The sequence below is a fragment of the Salvelinus sp. IW2-2015 genome, unplaced genomic scaffold (assembly GCF_002910315.2).
Source record: "Salvelinus sp. IW2-2015 unplaced genomic scaffold, ASM291031v2 Un_scaffold3199, whole genome shotgun sequence".
NCBI lineage: Eukaryota > Metazoa > Chordata > Actinopteri > Salmoniformes > Salmonidae > Salvelinus > Salvelinus sp. IW2-2015.
The window spans coordinates 82,109-88,355 of record NW_019944486.1 but is presented as its reverse complement, the minus strand read 5'-3'; the positions used below and the strand labels follow the sequence as shown (position 1 = coordinate 88,355).

The window sequence follows — 6,247 nt, the reverse complement described above, 5'->3', positions numbered from 1 at the left end:
GGGTAGAGGACACCTGGGTAGAAGACGACCATGGGAGAGGTAGACACGCTGGGTAGAGAGACACCGTGGGTAAAGTATGAGACACCAGGGGTGAGAGACACCTTTGGGGAGAAAGAGACAACATACCTGGGTAGAGAGACCCTTGTCGCGGGACACTGGGTAGGAGAACACCATAGAGAGAGACACCTGGTAGAGAGACACCTTGGTCGAGAACCCTGGGTGGAGAGACACTGGGTAGAGAGACACCTGGGTAGAGAAGACACAACCTGGTAGAGAGACACTGGTAAGAGACACATGGGTCTTAGAGACACTGGGTAGAGAGACACTGGTGTAGAGACACTCTAGGGTAGAGGACACCTGGGGGAGAGACACCTGGGGAGACACTGAGGTTAAGGAAAGAAACCTCGGGGAAGAAGACACCTGGGTTGAGACACTTGGTTAAGACACTTGGGGAGAAGAAGACCCTGGGTAGGAGACCAACCTGGGTAGAGAGACCCTGGGGAAAGAGCACTGGGTAGAGAAGGAACTGGGGAGAGATGACACTGGGGAAGAGACAACTGGTAGAGACACCTGGTAGAGAGACAAACTGGGAGAGAGCACCGAGTGGGGAGAGAGAACCCTGGGGGAGAGAGGACACCTGGGGGAGAGACAACCTAGGTAGAGAGACACCTGGGTAAGAGACCACCCTGGGAGATGAGACTCTCTGGGAGAGAGACACCTGGGTAGAGCCACGTGGGTAGAGAACACCTGGCGGAGGAGACACCTGGAGAGCAGAGACCACCCTGGGGAGAGAGACACCTAGGTAGAGAAGACACCTGGGGGAAGAGAGACACCTAGGTAGAGAGACACCTGGGAGAAGAGACCTACAGGAGGAGCACCTGGGGAGAGAGACAACCTGGGGAGAGAGACCTGGGTGAGACAGCCTGGGTAGAAGACACCTGGGGAGAGAGACCTGGGAGAAGAGACATTTGGGGAAAGAAGACCCTTGGGTAGAGACACCTGGGAGAGACACTGGAGGAGAGCACCTGGGAGAGAGAACTGGGTAGAAAGACCACCTGGGGAGAGAGACACCGGGGAGAGGCCACTGGTAGAGAGACACTGGGGTAGAAGAGACGACCTGGGGAGGGCTGAATATAACACTGGAATACCACTTAAACAGGTAATTAGACTAAACCCACATTAGCCATTATTAAGAGCCTTGTGACCATCAGATACAGTATTACACCTGACAATCAGTCCAGGGGTAGACATTGTTGCTGTGATGTTGACACAATGTCTCAAGACAACAGTTACCACACCTCCAGGCTTGTGGTACGAGGATGTCATTACTGGTGTTGTTTTACTGTTTGTCTCCGTCTCTGTCTGTCTCTGTCTCTCTCTCTCTCTGCAATATTTTAAATGTCTGTTGTCTTCTTGCAGAGATATTCAGTTCTGGGAGCTCACCTTCAAAAGCAGATCCTTCCTCTACAAACAGGTACGTTGTATTCCAGCGTCACCGCCAGCCTGAGTGCTGATCGCCATCCGTTGGTGAATATTAGTGGTGCCGGTACCGTGGTAATAAAAACCATGATTATTATGCATCAGTGGTGCATGTGAACCCAGACAGTGTTACTCCTCTGCTTTGTTAAAGGTGCGTAGGATGACAGGGGCTCTGGTGGCAGTTGGCCAGGGACAGATGTCTGTCTCTGGGGTGAAGGAATTACTGGAGGCCCAGGACTCTCAGGCCTACCCACACAAGCTCACATCACCCCCAGAAGGACTCTTCCTCACCAGGGTGGAGTACGACCGGTCAGGTAAGCCTCACCTAACTCTCCAGTGTGTGTCTGAAAACTTTATTAGTAGCAGTCAAAATCAATTGCACTTCTCTTGATTCCTCGCATTCTCTCTCCTCACCTCCTTCTCAAAACCCATTGGATTAGAAGGTTAGAGGGGTAGGTCAAAGGGGAGCCAATGAGAAGGAGGTGAGGAGAGAAGACGTGAGGAATCAAGGAAGTGCAATTGAGATTCTCCCCATGTTTCCTCCGTCCTTGTTTCCTCAATTCCTCCCTCAGACGACGTCCTGAGCTGTGAGGAATTGATAAAACAATGACGGTGGAAGCAAGGACATTGATGGCAAGTAAAATGTTCAGATACAGTTCACACAATATACCTTCTATTTGACCTTTCTAGAGAAATKATTTTAGGGCACCATTTTTCCTTTCTGATGTCTGTTGTTTTTGTCTTCCACAGACCTGCAGCTTTACACTCAGGAGGATTCACAGAGTTGATTGTGGTTCTAATGACCTAGGCCCAATCCCAAATGGACCCCTAGACGTTATGTCCTACGCATTTGTGGAGATCTCAGAAGATTTGAAAAGCAATTTACTAATACCTCCAATTTGCCCCTCTGATAGGCTAGGTCAGGGGTGTCAAACTAATACCATGGAGGATCTAGTGTCTGCAGGTTTTAGTTTTCTAACACCTAGATACCCAGGTGAGGGGAGGTCTTTACTGAGACCTAGACAACCAGGTGAGGGGAGTTCCTTACTGAGACCTAGACAACCAGGTGAGGGGAGTTCCTTACTGAGACCTAGACAACCAGGTCAGGGGAGTTCCTTTACTGAGACCTAGACAACCAGGTGAGGGGAGTTCCTTACTGAGACCTAGACAACCAGGTGAGGGGAGTTCTTTACTGAGACCTAGACAAACCAGGTGAGGGGAGTTCTTTACTGAGACCTAGACAACCAGGTGAGGGAGTTCCTTTACTGAGACCTAGACAACCAGGTGAGGGGAGTTCCTTACTGAGACCTAGACAACCAGGTGAGGGGAGTTCTTTACTGAGAACGTAGACAAACCAGGTGAGGGGAGTTCCTTACTGAGACCTAGACAACCAGGTGAGGGGTTCCTTACTGAGACCTAGACAACCAGGTGAGGGGAGTTCCTTACTGAGACCTAGACAACAGGTGAGGGAGTTCCTTACTGAGACCTAGACAACCAGGTGAGGGGAGTTCCTTACTGAGAACCTAGACAACCAGGTGAGGGAGTTCCTTACTGAGACCTAGACAACCAGGTGAGGGGAGTTCCTTACTGAGACCTAGACAACCAGGTGAGGGGAGTTCCTTACTGAGACCTAGACAACCAGGTGAGGGAGTTCCTTACTGAGACCTAGACAACCAGGTGAGGGAGTTCCTTACTGAGACCTAGACAACCAGGTAGGGAGTTCCTTCTGACTAGAACCGTGGAGCACTGGACCTAGACAACCAGGTGAGGGGAGTTCTTTACTGAGACCTAGACAACCAGGTGAGGGGAGTTCCTTACTGAGACCTAGACAACCAGGTGAGGGAGTTCCTTACTGAGACCTAGACAACCAGGTGGGGGAGGTTCTTACTGAGACCTAGACAACCAGGTGAGGGGAGTTCCTTACTGAGACCTAGACAACCAGGTGAGGGGATTCCTTACTGAAACCTAGACAACCAGGTGAGGGATCCTACTGAGACCTAGACAACCAGGTGAGGGGAGTTCCTTACTGAGACCTAGACAACCAGTGAGGGGAGTTCCTTACTAATTAGTGACCTTAATTACAAGTACAAGGGAAGAGCAAAAACCCACTGACACTTGGTCTTCTGTGCAATGAGTTTGAAACCTGTGGGTCAGGTGGAAGTTTCACCATATTGCTTATACAAATCAAATCCTCTCAGATCTCCACAAGTGCGTAAGTTGTAGGGTCTGGGAGTCTGTTTGTGATTGGGCCACAGTACAATGTCTCTCAACCTCCGCTCCGGGGACCTGTGGGAGACACATAGTGGACATTCCTGGTATTGCTTGAATGTTTTGTTGGGTATACAAAACTTTATTTCATGTATAGTACAGTATGTATTTACTAAGTGTTATATGTATTTCTTGCTGTACTACAAAATGTATAATATGGTCATTATATCTGTTTTAAGACTATGTAAACTTAAACTTTAATCTATGGAGGTGATTCTACTGTGTGAGTTAAATAAGTTCTCCTCTGGCAGCCTGAAATAATGTTTCATGTATCATCAGTGTTCCTGGTTCCTTAATTGTACTCAGTCTTATAAAATGATTTCACTGATGTAACAGTTGCAGCTCAACCTCCAGAATTACGATCGCTCATTTCAAACGCTAAACAGCCATTCAAAAAGCACTCGCTCGTCTGAGTTATCTTCTTTTCTGTTGCAGTGTGCCTGGTAACGGTTGAATAAAATGAGAAAACAAAGAAGAAACCTGCACACTGATCTTTAGACGTTAAGCTTATTAAAGAGCAGTGATACTATCAAGAGCAGTGTACTATCCAGAGCAGTGATACTATCTAGAGCAGTGATACTATCAAGAGCTGATACTATCCAGAGCAGTGATACTATCAGAAGCATGAGACTATCCAGAGCAGTGATACTATCCAGAGCAGTATACTATCAAGAGCAGGTGATACTATCAAGAGCAGTGATACTATCAAGAGCATGATACTATCCAGAGCAGTGATACTATCCAGAGCAGTGAGACTATCCAGAGCAGTGAGAGACTATCCAGAGCAGTGAGACTATCCAGAGCAGTGATACTATCAGAGCAGTGATACTATCCAGAGCAGTGATACTAACCAGGCCAGTGATACTATCCAGAGCAGTGATACATCAGAGCAGTGATACTATCCAGAGCAGTGTGATACTATCAGAGTAGTTATACTATCCAGAGTAGTGATACTATCTAGAGCAGTGATACTATCCAGAGCAGTGAGACTATCCAGAGCAGTGAGGACTATCAAGAGCAGTGAGACTATCAAGAAGCAGTGATACATATCAAGAGCAGTGATACTATCCAGAGCAGTGATACTATCAGAGCAGTGATACTATCCAGAGCAGTGATACTAAACCAGGAGCAGTGATACTATCCAGAGCCAGTGATACTATCAGAGCAGTGATACTATCCAGAGCAGTGATACTATCAGGTAGTGATACTATCCAAGTAGTGATACTATCCAGAGCAGTGATTTCTATCAAGAGCAGTGATTCTATCAAGAGCAGTGATACTATCAAGAGCATGATACTATCAAGAGCAGTGATACTATCCAGAGCGGTGATACTATCCAGAGCAGTGATACATCAAAGCGCAGTGATACTATCAGAGCGGTGATACTATCAAGAGCAGGTGATACTATCCAGAGCGTGATACATCCAGAGCAGTGATACTATCAAAGCAGTGATACTATCAAGAGCAGTGATACTATCCAGTTGCAGTGATACTATCCAGGCAGTGATTCTATCCAAGCAGTGATTCTTATCAGAAGTAGTGCATACTATCCAGAGCAGTGATACTATCCAGAGCAGTGATACTATCCAGAGCAGTGATACTATCCAGAGCAGTGATACTATCAAGAGCAGTGATACTATCCAGAGCAGTGATACTATCCAGAGCAGTGATACTATCCAGAGCAGTGGTACTATCATGAGCAGTGATACTATCCAGAGCAGTGTGCAAGTTTCTTCTATTTTTTTCTCAAACTTCTAAAACAGCCAAACACGCTTCCCCATGTCAAACCAAATACTACATGTCAACATGTCCTGTCAGTTGTCAGTCAAATTCCCTAGTCAAACCAAAACTAACGTTTTAAAGGGATACTTTGGGAATCATCATGCTAGCAGATACCCATAGACTTCCAGTCACTGCGCTAACGCTAGTTAGCATTGGCTCGCGAAACTACCTCTAACTTCCTTCATACGGAACACAGAGAAAAATGGTATCCACAAGTTCATCTGACTCTGGGGAAGTAGATAAAGGGCCTCATTGCCAAAATCCCGAAGTATCCCTTTAAAAACTATTGGTCGCTAAATCCAGAGAAATGACAGAACATGTAAAAAAAAAAAAAAAAAGATGTTGGTCACTAAATCCGCCTCGATGGACCAGTAAAAACGTTTGGCTGGAATGCCCTCACCCATCTGAGTGGGCGGCTGTGAATGCCCTCACCCGCTAWATACTTCTAACTGGYTGGTTTGGTTCTGCCCACTGTAGTGCTGTMCTGTTAGAACATGATGTTAAGGCTCATCACTGTACTCTTGATAGTCACCACCACACACAGCTGTTTCTATTTGAGGATGTTTCTAGATGTTTCTATGACTGTGGTAACTTGAATGACATGGAATCTTATTGTTGTGGTTTTATAAGACAAAAGAAATGCACACATTTGCAATTATGCAATATACATATGTTCATGAATAAATGACAAATAGCATTACACTTACAACATGTCTAT

The 6,247-nt window shown here is 46.4% G+C and overlaps 1 non-coding gene across 1 annotated transcript; it reads left to right on the top strand.

Moving 5' to 3' along the window:
- Positions 1-1,286: 1,286 nt before the first annotated feature.
- On the top strand, positions 1,287-2,602 carry LOC112075497 (pseudouridine synthase like 1). The gene is made up of 3 exons (XR_011477359.1): positions 1,287-1,474; positions 1,631-1,793; positions 2,230-2,602. It is a non-coding gene; the product is annotated as a pseudouridine synthase like 1 (transcript).
- Positions 2,603-6,247: the final 3,645 nt, after the last annotated feature.